This window comes from Triticum urartu, chromosome 7A, assembly GCF_056163025.1.
Source record: "Triticum urartu cultivar PI428250 chromosome 7A, HENAU_Tu73, whole genome shotgun sequence".
Lineage (NCBI taxonomy): Eukaryota > Viridiplantae > Streptophyta > Magnoliopsida > Poales > Poaceae > Triticum > Triticum urartu.
Window position 1 is genome coordinate 578,910,609 of NC_141879.1, and position 15,155 is coordinate 578,925,763.

General features: G+C 51.8%; 1 pseudogene; it reads left to right on the forward strand.

Moving 5' to 3' along the window:
• The window catches only part of LOC125519085 (uncharacterized), a 39,652-nt pseudogene extending 35,076 nt beyond the window's left edge, over window positions 1-4,576 (forward strand).
• Window positions 4,577-15,155: the final 10,579 nt, after the last annotated feature.

Consider the following 15,155-nt stretch of genomic DNA (forward strand, 5'->3'; position numbering starts at 1 on the left):
GTTGTGAATTGTCAGGAGGAGCTTAGGGTTGTCAGTATTTGCAGGTTGTGAATTGTGTTTTGTGTTGTGTATTTTGAGAGTACTTTCAGATATGAATGTCTGTTGAATTTCAGATTTGCAGTATTTAGCATCTGAAGTATTTTATGAATTCTAGAGATCTATTTTTAGCACTTAAAAAGTGTAGTATCATAGTAGTATAAAAGTGCAGACAATGTGATTCTCAGAGAAGAAATTGCAAGTTTCAGTTTCAGATAAGAAACTGCAAGTTCAGTTTCAGATAAGAAACTGCAACTTTCAGAGGTAGAGCATTTATATTAACACGGCCTTTTCAAATAGGGTTAACATCATGTTGGAAGTTTTATTCATGGTCGAAAATGGAACTACCAGCCAGTTAACATCATGCTGATCAACATTCATGCATAGCACATATTCATATGATGCACAGTTAAAATGCCCACACAATGTCGAGCATGCGAAACACAGAGAAAACGAGGGACGAAGTTTTGGCAAGTGTTGGACGTGGTTTTCGGCTGCCCCGTCTAGGCTTTCATTTTTAACATGCGCAGCCCACGACCTCGGATGGGAGGTCCATAGGCCGCCTATGGACCTCCCATCCGAGGTTTTATTTTTGACAGCCCAATTTATGTATTTTTTTGAAGAAAACTCAAAGGTCTGTTTTATTTTACTATATAAGAATAGGAACGCCAGGTCCAACTTATGTTTCCCTTCTAACTATATTATATATATTTAAATTATTTTATATGTTATTATATATTATTTTTATTGTCATCATATATTTAACAGATACTTACATATGTAAGAAAACAATATCCCACATCTTATTAACTTATAACAATAATTTCTTAACAAATAAAAGCCCGGATTGTTTTCGCACGAAAATCCTAGTGATTGTGTACAAAAGCTTTGTAAGATTTAAGGATGAATGTAATAATATCACTTATTATTTAAATATATTTATAACAAAAAGCTCAGCCCCTTTTTATTTTTTGATAACATTGCCGGCCCAACCCAACATTATAATTAGAATTAGCCCAGCAAAATCGTGTATTTCGATAAAGTGAAAATGGCCTGTAATTTTTTAGGAAATAAAATAAATGGGCCGCCTGGACTCTACATTATTTGTTCAACCAGCCCAACTAATGGTTATAATTCAAAAAAAGAAGATCAAATTGACTGTAAATTCTACCGCGCAAAAAAAAGACTGTAAATTCTGAAAAAATGGGTTGAATACTTGCCACATTTTTGGAGGCTGAAATGTGGGCCAATAGGTCGAAGCCAACGCAAGTCGTTGTCAATTTAATCAACAAATGATTCTGACATGTTAGCCATTGGATATACATCCACCGACCAGCATCCATCTTCAATCTCTCGTCTTCTTCCTCCAGCGCCGCCGGGACCACCTCCCGCCTCCTCCTGCTAGCAGCTCTGCTTAGCACGCTTCGCTATGAAGCGCTACTCCACCATTGGCCAGGCCATCCCTCCACCCCTCCACAACTCCTGTTCTTCTCCACCGACTGCCGAACCACACCGCACTAGAACCAGTTAACCCTCGTACACCTCTCCGTCTGGGACTCTACTCCCGCGTCTTCCCATCTCTGGCTCGTTGCTGTCCGGGGCCTCGCCGTCGTCCACCACCTTGGATGCGCTCGGCGCAGCATGGTCAACGTGGGCAACGAACGACACCATCGGAAGTAGACTGTGCATGGAGAGGCTGACAGCTGGGTCCACGGCCGCACACAAGGAAATGCCTCCTTATTACGCGCAAAATAATGATTCCTCCACTTGACTTCTGGGACCCACCGGAAGGGCCTCTGTATTTCACAGAAATAATGTGCCCCCCGCTGACATGTTGGACCCACCAGCTATGTTCGCACGCAAGGAAGTGCCTCCTTATTATGCACAAAAAATGAATATTCCCCCTGCCAGCTGGAACCCATCATAGTGGGAGGCTGACTTGTGGGCCTACCAAGTTGACGGGGACAGAGGGCTTTGTCAACTTAGTCAATATGAACGATTCTAGATCCTATTACCGTACAATGTTCATCCAATGGCCGTAGTGCTTCTTCAACCTCTGGTCTTCTTGCTCCAGCCGCCCAAACCAGCGCCGGTCGTGCCGCTTGCTCCTGCCTCCCGTGGCCGGCTGTGATGCCGCGGAGGCCTCACCACCCCTACTCCTCCCACCGCTGGCCAGGCCATCCCTCTACTCACCCACACCCCCTGTTATTCTGCGGCGACAGCAGCCTTACACCGCAGTAGAACCAGTGAACCCTCGTACTCCTCTTCGCGTGGGCATCCACTGCTGCGTCTTCCCTGGCTCCGAGTCGTCCCCTTCCTAGTCCTCGCCGTCGTCCACCGCCATGGTGCTCTCGGCGCGGCGTGGTCAAGGAACGACTTCCATCAGATGTGGACTGTACGTGGAGAGGATGATAGCTGGGTCCACGGCCGCAGCAAGGAAGTGCCTCCTTATTACGCGCAAAATAATGATTCCTCCACCTGACAGCGGGGACCCACAGGACGGGCCACTGTATTTCGCAAAAAAATTGTTTTCCCTGACTGCTGGGACCCACCAGCTACATCTTCGCACGCAAGGAAGTGCGTCCGGGCAAAAAATGATTCGCCCCCCTGACTGCTAGGACCCACCAGCTACATCTTCGCACGCAAGGAAGTGCATCCGGGGAAAAAACGATTCGCCCCCCTGACTGCTGGTACCCACCAGCTACATCTTCGCATGCAAGGAAGTGCTTGACAGAAAGGACCCACCTGGTTGAAGCGTACGTAGTGTTGTCATTCTGGTCGCGAACGTGCATGTACATATATACTGGTGGATGTAGAGGCGCGCACGTGTCGTAGTAGAGGCGCGTACATGTCATACTAGAGGCGCGCACGTAGCATGTACACGTAAGTACAACGGCCAGGGTGCAAGAACGAAAATACAGCCACGTATGTGTACATACGGGCGGGGTCTCGAATGCCTACTCGCGCATACGTACGGCCAGGGCTCGTGTACATGGCTGGGTTGGAACGGAGAAACAGCGTCGTCGTGTTCATGGGGAGGCAACGGAATGTGTCGTGTTCATGGGGAGGCAACAGAATGCGTCGTGTTCATCAGGAGGCAACGGAATGCGTCGTGTTCATCGGGAGGCAACGGAATGCGAGGGAGCCAACCGGCTAGGTCGGAACGGAATGCATGGTCGTGTTCATCGGGAGGGCTTGGACGGAATAGGCGATGGTAATGAGGCCTGGCATACCGCAAAACGGAGGAAACGGACCTCCTACATTTGGAACGGGGTCCTGTTGATCGGGAGGGGTGTGGCGTACCGCAAAACGGAGGAAACGGACAACCTACGGTCGAAACGGGGGTCCTTTTGATCGGGAGGGGTGTGGCGTACCGCAAAACGGACGAAACAGACCTCCTATGGTCGAAACGGGGGTCCTGTTGATCGGGAGGGGTGTGGCATACCGCAAGACGGACGAAACAAACCTCCTACGGTCAAAACAGGGGTCCTGTTCATCGGGAGGGGTGTGGCGTACTACAAAACGGGACTCCATGGGATACTGTTCATCTCCACCGTCGACCTCCTCCAGCCTCCACGGGCTACCGTCGACCTCCTCCAGCCTCCACCGCGCGCTACTCCACCGGCTACTATTCAACCACCCCTCCACATGCTACTGTTCATCCAGACCTCCACACCACGGGGTCCTGTTCAACCACCCCTCCACGGGCACCCCTCCACCGTCTACTGTTCATCCAGCCCTCCACACCATGGGGTCCTGTTCATCCAGAGGCAACGCCACCGCTCACAGTTCATCCAACCCCCCCCCCCCCCCCGCGTGCAACGCTCACTGTTCGTCCAATCGATCGGCTTCAGTTAGTAGCAATAGCAAAGTAGTCGCTCGATCGGTTCAGTAACGCTTAGCCTGCAGTGCAATCGCTCGGGTTCAGTTAGAGCCCAACGCCTCGCTCGGGTTCAGTTAGAGCCAACGCCTCGCACACACGCGCATACGTGTACGATAGAAACGTGCATCGCTTGGCCCCCGACATCCCACTGTAACCGGGAACTCCCCGAAATTTTCCTCCCACTCGCTTATACCATGGTTTTTTCCGTCATGGACGACCCAAAGAATGTCTTGCAGCTGCGTCTCCGGCCCGCCCAGGACGAAAAGCCCATTTTTTGACATGATTTTTTGTCATAGAAGTAGGAGCCCACCACATCTACGATGATACCGGGTTTTGTCACAATTATCGTCATAGAAGTGTCATATGTATGATAGAGAAAATTTTCGTTCGGCCCAAAATGTCACGGATGTGTCTTTTTTTTGTAGTGATCACCGGGCTGCAGCAATCACCGAGTATACGGACACCGCCGTCTTCCTCCCCGAGCTTGATGAAGCGGGCATCGAGGTGCCGCCCAACTGGTTCCAGCTGAACCCAGAAGGCGGCAAAGACTCGGTGGAGGAGATCGCCTCCAGTGATGAAGGCGAGGAGGAGGATGAGGACGAGGACAAGGACGGCGAAGACGAGGCGCCAGATGGTGAAGATGTCGGCCGGCCTTAGCCTGATCAAGCCTCGACCAATGGGCGGAACACCGACAGGTCAACTACCGCTGATGCTGATCAAGCCGAAACCCACCAGGCGGACGCTTCACCACCTGGAGCCTCTACCTCCGCCGACCCCTCCGATCCGTTTGCTGCTCCTCTGACCTAGGCAGCCGAGTTATCATTTCTTTTCCTGTTTTGTAATCTCTTTTGAACAAATTTGTTAGACTTGCGCAGTTCCACCCGCTGGGGGTGTATTCATACTCCGTTGAATGTTGGCCAAGGGCCTTTTGCCGTATAAATTATCTTTGCCGATTTCCGACTTGTCTTGCTTTTTACTCTTCTGGCTTTTTCCTTTGTCGTCTCCCTTAGTTGTTGTCTTGCCAGCCGGACAGCTGCTTTGCGGACTATGGCTGGGTCAAGTACTTGACCGCTTTGCAGAGGCAAGTATTTTGCCGTCGGTAGAGTGTGGCAAGCAAAGTAAGAGACCGGTCGGCCGGCTGCTCAGTAGCCGGTCAGTGAGGCGAGGAGCCGACTCGGCCTATGAAAATGCTTTTAGTCCTTAGCCATTTTTTGTGTGGGCACCGTTTCCTGCCTTTTCCTCGTGTCGGCTAGTCAGTCGCTCTACAAACTTCGGCTTGTGGCAAGAGAGGGCTTAGGTGCCATCACACTACTTGTCCGACTGCAGGTAGCATTCTCATAGTACAAGGCGGCAAGCCCCGGGCCGACTGGTTGAACCTGGTGCCAGGCAGAATGATGAAATGACATACTCATAGGCATAGAACTTATCATATAGATAAAAAAGGAAGCCCCCGAGTGCTCCTCCAAGGACCGATGTCTTAGTACTTAATACAAAAGGTAGTAGGAGTCGTTGCCCAATGCTTTGCTGATGATGATGGGGCCTTCCCATGGGGCCGAGAGCTTGTGCTGGCCGGCTATTCGCTGGATCAGCCGGAGCACAAGGTCTCCCTCTTGGAAGGATTTTGGCTTGACCTTTCGACTGTGGTATCTGCGTAGGCCCTACTGGTAGATGGCGGACCGGCAGAGTGCCAACAACCGGCCCTCTTCCAGCAGATCGACGCCGTCTTCTCGCGCCTCCTTCGCTTCCATCTTCATGTACATGGTGACGCGAGGTGAGTCGAACTCGATGTCAGTTGGAATGACAGCCTCGGCCCCATACACAAGGAAGAAAGGAGTGAAGCCGGTAGATTTGTTCAGCTTGGTGCGTAGGCTCTAGAGAACAGCCGGCAGCTCGTCGATCCAGTAGCCGGCTGACCGCTCCAGAGGCTCGGCCAGTCAGGGCTTGATGCCGGAAAGGATGAGGCCATTTGCTCACTCGACTTGGCTGTTTGACTGCGGATGGGCAACGGACGCTAAGTCCAGTCGGATGCCCTGCGTCGTGCAGAAACGGGCCAAGGCTCCCTTGGTAAAGTTTGTGCCATTGTCGATGATGATGTTGTGTGGTACTCCATACTGGGTGGTGATGTTTGCAATGAAAGTCACAGCAGTCGGACCATTCAACTTCTTGATTGGCTTGGCTTCGATCCACTTGGTGAACTTGTCCACAGCAATAAGCAGATGGGTCATGCCTAGGGCTGGAAAAAAAGCTCGAAGCTCGCGAGCTAAATGAGTAGCTCGTGACTCGGCTCGAATCGACTCGAACTCGACGAATAACGAGTCAAGCCGAGCTTTAGTTTAAGATCGTTTATAGACCAAGTTAAACGAGCCAATCTCAAGAATACTCGTATAACTCGTTAGGCTTGGTACAAAATATCAGCCGCTCCCAATACAAAAAAAGATCAGGCACTCAGCACCCTATATCCTAGGCACACAACATAAGGCCTATCCTTTCAAGGCCCAGCCGCCCAAGAGACTCATGCGTTACAAGGAAATTACTATTGTTTAGTGCTGTATATATGTTTAATATATACATAATCATTTTTATAATATTTGAGGGTTTTATTTTCATATCTTTAACGAGCTTAACAAGCTAAAGGAGCCAGCTCGCGAGTTATACGAGTCGAGCCAATCTTGGATTTGAGCTCGTTATAATAACGAGTCGAGTCGAGCTAGCTCGTTAACGAAATGAGCTCTAGTGAGTCAAGCCGAGCTGACATGACTCGGCTCGAATTCCAGCCCTAATCATGCCGCCGCATGCTATTTTGAATGACCACCATGTCCGAGCCCTAGACGGCAAATGGCCACGTCAGGGGAATGGTCTTGAGTGCAGAAGCTGGTAGATGTTGCTGAGAACTGAACTTCTGACACCCTTTGCAATGCTTGACTAACTCCTTGGCATCTTCCAAGGTAGTCGGCCGAAAGAAACCATGGCGGAACGCCTTGGCGACAAGGGATCTGGAGGCCGTGTGGTGGCCGCACTCGCCTTGGTGGATATCTTTGAGGATTGCTTGGCCTTTCTCTGACTCTACGCAGCGCTGGAAGACTCCAGTCATGCTGCGTTTGACAAGCTTTTTGTTTACTATTATGTAAGCTCCTGCTCGGTGCTGCACTTGCCGGGCCGAGATCTCATCGGTCGGCATCTCTTTGTTTACCAAAAACTTGAGGATGGGCAATGCCCATGAAGGTGCTTGAATTTCTTCTACTGCCACTAGGGCTACTTGTACAAGGGTGGTTGGGCTGGGAGGCGGCGAGTGGGAGTCGATTGCCGCTTGTTGCGCTGCCGAAGCCCCCAGGCCAGGTTGTGAAGTCCCCGGGCCGGGGGCGACTGCTGCAGTCCCCGAGCCGCTTGGTGAAGTTCCTGGGCCGACTGCTGAAGTCCCTGGGCCAGGTTGTGAAGTTCCCGGGCCGGGTGCGGCTGCAGCAGTCCCCGCGCCGCCTACTGAACTCCCTGGGCCGGCTGTTGTAGCCCCTGAGTCAGATCCGACTGCTTCGGGAGGAGCCGGCACAAAAATGGACTCAGATTCTGGAGAAGGTTTGATTGACAGCTTGCGGAGGCACTAAAGGGAGACGCCGGCTGGTATTGCTTGATGGGTGGAGCTAATCCGTGCCAAGGCATCAGCTAGCTCGTTTTTGTTCCGTGGAACATGAAGGAACTCGCACCCCTCAAAATATCCACTGAGTTGCTGAACGAGGAATCGGTAGCTCACCATATTTGCATCCTAGGCGTCCCAGTCACTAGACGACTGTTGGACTACCAAGTCGGAGTCTCCATAGCACAAGATCCGGTGGATGCCGATCTCTTTGGCCAACCGGAGGCCGTGTATTAGTGCTTCATATTCTGCTACATTATTGGAGGCGGCAAAATGGATTTGCAATGTGTATCTGAGCTTGTCGCCTTTGGGAGATGTGAGAACAATGCCGGCTCCCAAGCCGGTGAGCATCTTCGAGCCATCGAAGTGCATTCGCCACTGAGTGCAATCCGGAGCTAGCGGAAAGTACTAGGTCTCGGCCCAGTCGACAAGGAAATTTGCCAGTGCTTGGGACATGATGGCGGTGCGTGGCTGGTAGAAGATGGTTTACGGGGCCAGCTCAATGGCCCATTTGGCCACTCGGCCAGATGCATCTCTGTTGCCAATGATTTCGGCAAGCGGGGCCGTGTAGACAACCATGATTGGGTGCTCTTGAAAGTAGGGTTTCAGCTTCTTGGCGGCAAAGTGCATGCCGTAGCACATCTTCTGGTAGTGGGGGTAGTTCTGCTTTGAGGTTGACAGCACTTCGCTCAAGTAATATACGGGCCTCTGGACTGGCTGTGCCCTGCCGGCCTCTGGACGCTCTACCACCATGACAGTGCTGACCACCCGGCTGGTGGCGGCGATGTAGAGGTACATAGGTTCCTTATCAGCCGGAGCCGCCAGGATAGGTAGCGTGGTCAACATCTTTTTTAACTGGAGAAAAGCTTAATCCACCGGGTCATTCCACTCAAAATGAGTGGTTTTTTCATGAGTTGGTACAAGGGAAGAGCCTTCTCACCCAGCCGACTAATGAAACGGCTGATGGATGCCAAACGACCAGTGAATTTTTGGACATCTCTCAGTCGGGTGGGTCTCTCCATACTCTCGATGGCCTTGATCTTCACAGGGTTGCACTCGATGTCGCGTTCTGAGACCAGGAAGCTAAGGAGCTGGCCGGCTGGTACTCCAAAGATGCATTTCTCTAGGTTGAGCTTGATCTGAAACTGGCGCAGATTTTCAAAAGTTTCCTTGAGGTCCTCCAAGAGAGTGTCGCGCTTCACCATCTTCACCACAATATCGTCCACATAGACATGGGTGTTTCTGCTAAGCTGCTTGAGGAGGCACTTCTGCATGCAACGCTGGAATGTGGCACCGGCATTTCTCAAGCCGAATGTCATGGTCAGGTAGCAGAAGGCTCCAAATGGTGTGATTCAGGCAGTTTGCTGGGTTCAGCTTGATCTGATGATATCCTAAGTAGGCATCCAATAAACTCAACAGCTCGCATCCGGCTGTGGAGTCTGTCACTCGGTCAATTCGAGTCAAAGCAAACGGATCTTTTGGGCAAGTTTTGTTGAGACTGGTGTAATCAATGCACATGCGCCACTTGTTCTTCTTCTTCTTCAGTACAAGGACCGGGTTGGCAAGCCATTCTGGAAAAAACACTTCCATGATGAAGCCGGCTGCCAGAAGCCGGGCTATCTCTTCTCCAACAATTCTTCTTTTTTCCTCTGGCAGTCGGCGGAGGGGTTGTTTGACTGGTTTGGCATCTGCTCTGACATGTAACTTGTGCTCGGCGAAATCCGTTGGAACACCCTGCATGTCCTTGGGGGACCATGCGAAGATGTCCCGATTCTCATGGAGGAAATCGATGAGCTCGCTTTCCTATTTGTTATCAAGGTTGGCACCAATGACAACAAATTTCTCCAGGTGCACAGGGTCCAAAGGGATCTTCTTAGTTTCTATAGCCAGCTGGAAGGATCCCTGGGTCTCTGGCTCTTTGGGTTCTGGGGACATGTCCGGCTGCTTGCTGGTCATGGCCACCACCTGGTTCAGGAGCTTCTTCTCAGCGGCAATCACAACGGACTCGTCCAGCCAGTTGCTGGCTGCGGCACAATTGGCCAACTTCTCGTAGTATCCGGATATCGTGATAATGCCCGTTCCCAGCATCTTCATCTTGAGGTAAGCATAGTCTGGCACCGCCATGAACTTGGCCAGAGCTGGCCGGCCCAGAAGTACATGATAAGGGCTTCGAGGTCCACCACCTCAAGCCAAATTGCTTCGTGGTGGAAGTGATCCTTGTCTCCGAAGATGACGTCTATCTTGACCTTGCCGATTGGTGAGCAGGACAGGCTGGGCACGATACCATGGAAAATAGTTCGGCTGGGCTGGAGCTACCTTTCTTTAATGCTTAACTTTTCAATGGTATCATGATACAGAATGTTGATGTTGTTGCCGCCATCTATCAGGGTCCGGGAGAAATGAGCATCTCGCCTTTCTGTTGCGACAATCATCCAACACCAGAGCGTAGGAGCCCGGAGAGGGCATCACCTCCGGGTGGTCGGCCCGGCTCCAGTTGATGGGCTTTTCAGACCAATGCATGAACTCAGGAGCACCTGAGGCGACGATGTTCACCTCTCGGTGCTGCTGACGCCGGCTGCGCCAATTGTCCGCTATGCTAGTGAAGACTACGTAAGTGCCATGCTCTTCAGGATAATCATCTTGGACTACTCCGACTGCTGGAGGGGCGGCCGTCTACTGAGGAGGCGGAGGTGGTAGGCCAGCAGGCGGTGGAGGCAGCCCTTCTCCCTTGGCGATGCGTACAAGCCAGTGGCACTTCCGAGTTGTATGGTTGGACGGCTTCGCCCCGCTGTGAAACTTGCAGGGGGCATCGAGGGTCTGCTCAAAGGAGAAAACAGGCAACCAGGTCAGTTTGCCGCCCTTCTGACGCTTGGGGAGTGGCTGCCCTTCAGGTTGTTGATATTCAACTATTGCCACCTGCCGGCTAGTGGAGGCCATCTGGGGGGCTTTGCATTTGTTGTCGTTCGGCTGCTGGCACCGACTGTTATCTCCAGCCGGTGTTCGAGGATCCGAGGGGAGCACCATCCCGGAAGTGTCCACCCAGAGCTCCGACTTCAAGGAAGAGTCGGTAGTGGCGTACTTGTCTGCTATGATCAGCAGTTCGTCGGGTGTGGCCGGCTCGTCGCAGAGAACCCGGTGCTTGAGTAAGGTGCCCTCTCGGCACCCGATGGTGAAGTACTCGATAGCTTGGACCTCATGCACCCCTTCGCAGGAGTTGCGCAGTTCTGCCCACCGCATCAGGTAATCGCCGGTGGATTCATTGGGGCCTTGGACGCACAGCGAGAGCTAGCGAGGCTTGGGGGCCGCTTGTAGGTGCTGGTGAAGTTGCGGATGAACACTTCGGTGAAATCTACCCAGCTGTTGACACTGTAGGTCTTGAGGCTGTTCAGCCACGTCCGGGTTGTGCCCTGGAGCATGAGCGGGACGTACTTCACGACAACACGCTTGTTGCCGTTTGCTATGCTGACGGCTATGGAATAGTCAACCAGCCAATCCTCTCTGACTCCCTCTCGGTGGCCCAGCCGGTCGCCGAGAGTCGGATGATCAACAGGCGGCGGGGAAGCGCGCCTCTCTCTTCAAGGAGGCGGCGGCAACGGATCATCGCCCCATCGTTTGACTGCTCGAGGGAGGCCATCCTGGTCACGCTCGATGGTTATGCGAGTCCGGCTGCGGCTAGCAGCCGGCTCCTTGTCTCGTCTATCGTGGGCGCCGCCTATCGGCGTCCGGGAGGTCGCACCATGCTCTGGGCGAGGGGGCGGGTTCTCAACCCGTTGGTTAAGCTCTTCCATGCGACAGCAGGCTTCTTGCTGCGCAACAGTCGCATCGATAAGCTGTTGAACACGCTACTCATGTAGCGATGCTCGTCGCCCTCCAGGTGGTCCAGCTCGTTTGCTACCACCTGGGCAGTGCGTATGTTCTCCATGGGTGTGGCATAGACTGGGCGGTCCACTCCAAACATGATGGCGACGGCTACGCCTCATTGCCTGACCATGCCTGCTTGGCTAGGCCCAGTAGCAGCAGCATGCCGCTGACAGCGCGATCAACCTCACGCTGAAAGGCTTTAGAAAGGCGTCTCATGGTAGCCAATTTCTTGGCGTTCTCCACAAGTGAGACGCGGCATACCTCCAGCATCTCGGCATCCGCATCCGCAGCAATGGGTGTGGACAGGTTCCGCATTGCTGCCTGCAATGGGTCATGGACGGCTCCTCCGGAGCCCCCATTGTGGCTGATGACGAGAACCTCCATGACGGTGCTGCCGCTGCTCTCTGCTCGGGGAAGTGGATCGTCGATGACCACCACGTTGGTGGGGAAGGAATCGGAAGAAACCGTGTCGGTGTCGACAAGCATCGGATCGGTGGAGCCAACCGACTCCAGATCGGTGGCTGGCTCGTTGGCGATGTGAAGCTTGCCGAGAAGGTCAACGAAGCATCTCTCGGAACTGGCCGCTCCCGCGTCGGGTGCGGGCTCGGTGGAGAGGTGAAGCTCGCCAACAAGATCGGTGGAGCTAGCCACCACGCAGGCGACCTCCGCGCCATGCAGCGCATCGGCACAGACGCCATTGGGCGAGTCAGGCTGGCTGCGCTCGCGAGGAAGGAACAGGGTTCCCGTCCAGAACAGATCTCTGGACGACGGTGCACCTAGCCCCACGGTGGGCGCCAAATTTCGGGGGTGTCATGCGACATATGCCAAAGGATGGCATATCATGGAGGGGGCTAATAGTACGTCGCCGGTGCCAGGAAACGGGATGAGGCGAAGACATGCACGCCGGCGAACCTTACCCAGGTTCGGGGCTCTCCTAGGAGATAACACCCCTAGTCCTCCTCTGTGGGGTCTCCGCATGATCACTATAGCAACAAGCGTGACTACAAGATTGCTCCTAGAGCTGTTTCTCTAGAGGAGGAAGAAGAACAAGGCTAGCCCTAGCTTCCTTTATCTATATGTGTGGGTGGGATGAACTAAGGTCTCAACCCTTTGCATGGGTTCCCTGGGGGTTTATATAGGCCTAACCCCATGGGTACAAAGGTAATCTGGCCGGGTGTTGGCCCCATCTGTCACTGTCTATGGTCGCCGGCTTCTCCCCCGGCCGCTGGGGCCCGCCGCCTATTGGGCCCGATTGGCTGTCTTGTACTTGGCCGACAGGCCGTTCCCGCCGCTTGCAGGTTTGGCCGGCTGCTCAGCATTGTAGCGATGCTGGTAATGATGCATGTTTTGTCGGGGGAGGTGTGGCTACAGTACCGGCGCCTGGCGGGCGATCACTGTAGCCATCCCCTATCTCTTTTTATTAATGGCGCACGGACTTTGAGAAGAGGAGGGCCGCCTGGTCAGGATCCGGCCTCTCCTCGAGCCGGCTGGTCTGGGTTTTCCGCCATCTGGATCCTCGCGGACAGGTAGGGCCTGCACGTGTGGGCCGTACCGACAGTCCGTAGTGGGGGCATGGCCCTCTCTATCATGGGTGATGTCATGGGTCGTACATCAACAGTGCCACGCCGGTCGGGGGGCGTCCGCCCCATACGATACATTGTGGCCAAGCTTGGCCCTGGATTCGGGGGTGGCTGTCAGCACTGTAGCCACGCCCCGTCTCGTTGTCATGATGTGGTGCAAACTTCGAGGGTGCTTGGGGCCGCCTGTTGAGGGCCAACCTCTCTAGAGGCCGCCCGCCAGGAGTCGGATGATGTCTACTACACAACCTTCTTCTTGTAAATGTTTTTGGGCCTCCAAGTGCAGAGGTTTGTAGGACAGTAGCAAATTTCCCTCAAGTGTATGACCTAAGGTTTATCAATCCGTAGGAGGCGTAGGATGAAGATGGTCTCTCTCAAGCAACCCTAAAACCAAATAACAAAGTGTCTCTTGTGTCCCCAACACACCCAATACAATGGTAAATTGTATAGGTGTACTAGCTTGGCGAAGAGATGGTGATACACGTGCTATATGGATAGTAGATATGGGTATTTGTAATCTGAAAATATAAAAACAGCAAGATAGCAAATGATAAAAGTGAGCGTAAACGGTATTGCAATGCGTTGAAACAAGGCCTAGGGTTCATACTTTCACTAGTGTAAGTCATCTCAACAATAATAACATAATTGGATCACATAACTATCCCTCAACATGCAACAAAGAGTCACTCCAAAGTCACTTATAGCGGAGAACAAACGAAGAGATTATGGTAGGGTATGAAACCACCTCAAAGTTATTCTTTCCAATCAATCCGTTGGGCTATTCCTATAGGTGTCACAAACAGCCCTAGAGTTCGTACTAGAATAACACCTTAAGACACAAATCAACCAAAACCCTAATGTCACCTAGATACTCCAATGTCACCTCAAGTATCCGTGGGTATGATTATATGATATGCATCACACAATCTCAGATTCATCTATTCAACCAACACATAGAACCTCAAAGAGTGCCCTAAAGTTTCTACTGGAGAATCACGATGAAAACGTGTGCCAACCCCTATGCATAGGTTCATGGGCAGAACCTGCAAGTTGATCACCAAAACATACATCAAGTGAATCATGTGGTATCCCACTGTCACCACAGATACGCACGGCAAGACATACATCAAGTGTTCTCAAATCTTTAAAGACTCAACCGATAAGTTAACTTCAAAGGGGAAACTCAATCCATTACAAGATAGTAGAGGGGGGAAGAAAACATCATAATATCCAAATATAATAGCAAAGCTCGCGATACATCAAGATCGTATCACCTCAAGACCACGAGAGAGAGAGAGAGAGAGAGAGATCAAACACATAGCTACTGGTACATACCCTTAGCCTCGAGGGAGAACTACTCCTTCCTCGTCATGGATAGCACCGGGATGATGAAGATGGCCACCAGAGAGGGATTGCCCCCTCCAGCAGGGTGCCGGAATGGGTCTAGATTGGTTTTCGATGGCTATGGAGGCTTTTGGCGGCGGAACTCCCGATCTATTGTTTGTTCTGGAAGTTTTAGGGTATGTGAGTATATATGGGTGCAGGAAGTACGTTGGTGGAGCTTTGAGGGCCCCACGAGGTAGGGGGCGCGCCCTAGGGGGGCGCACCCCCACCCTCGTGAACACCTCCCTTGGCTCCTGACGTGGGGTCCAAGTCCATCCGGTAGCTTCCCTTCCAAAAATAACTTCTCAAGTTGATTTCATTCCGTTTCGACTCTGTTTGATATTCCTTTTCTTCGAAACACTAAAATAGGCAAAAAAACAGCAATTCTGGGCCGGGTCTCCGGTTAATAGGTTAGTCCCAAAAATAATATAAAAGTGGATAATAAAGCCCAATATTGCCCAAAACAGTAGATAGCATAGCATGGAGCAATCAAAAATTATAGATACGTTGGAGACGTATCAAGCATCCCCAAGCTTAATTCCTGCTCGTCCTCGAGTAGGTAAATGATAAAATCAAAATTTTTGATGCGGAGTGCTACTTGGAATAATTTAAATGTAATTATTCTTAATTTTGGTTTGAATATTCAGATCCGAAAGATTCAAGACAAAAGTTCATATTGACATAAAATGATAATACTTCAAGCATATTAACTAAGCAATTATGTCTTCTCAAAATAACATGGCCAAAGAAAGTTCATCCCTACAAAATCATTTAGTTTAGTCATGTT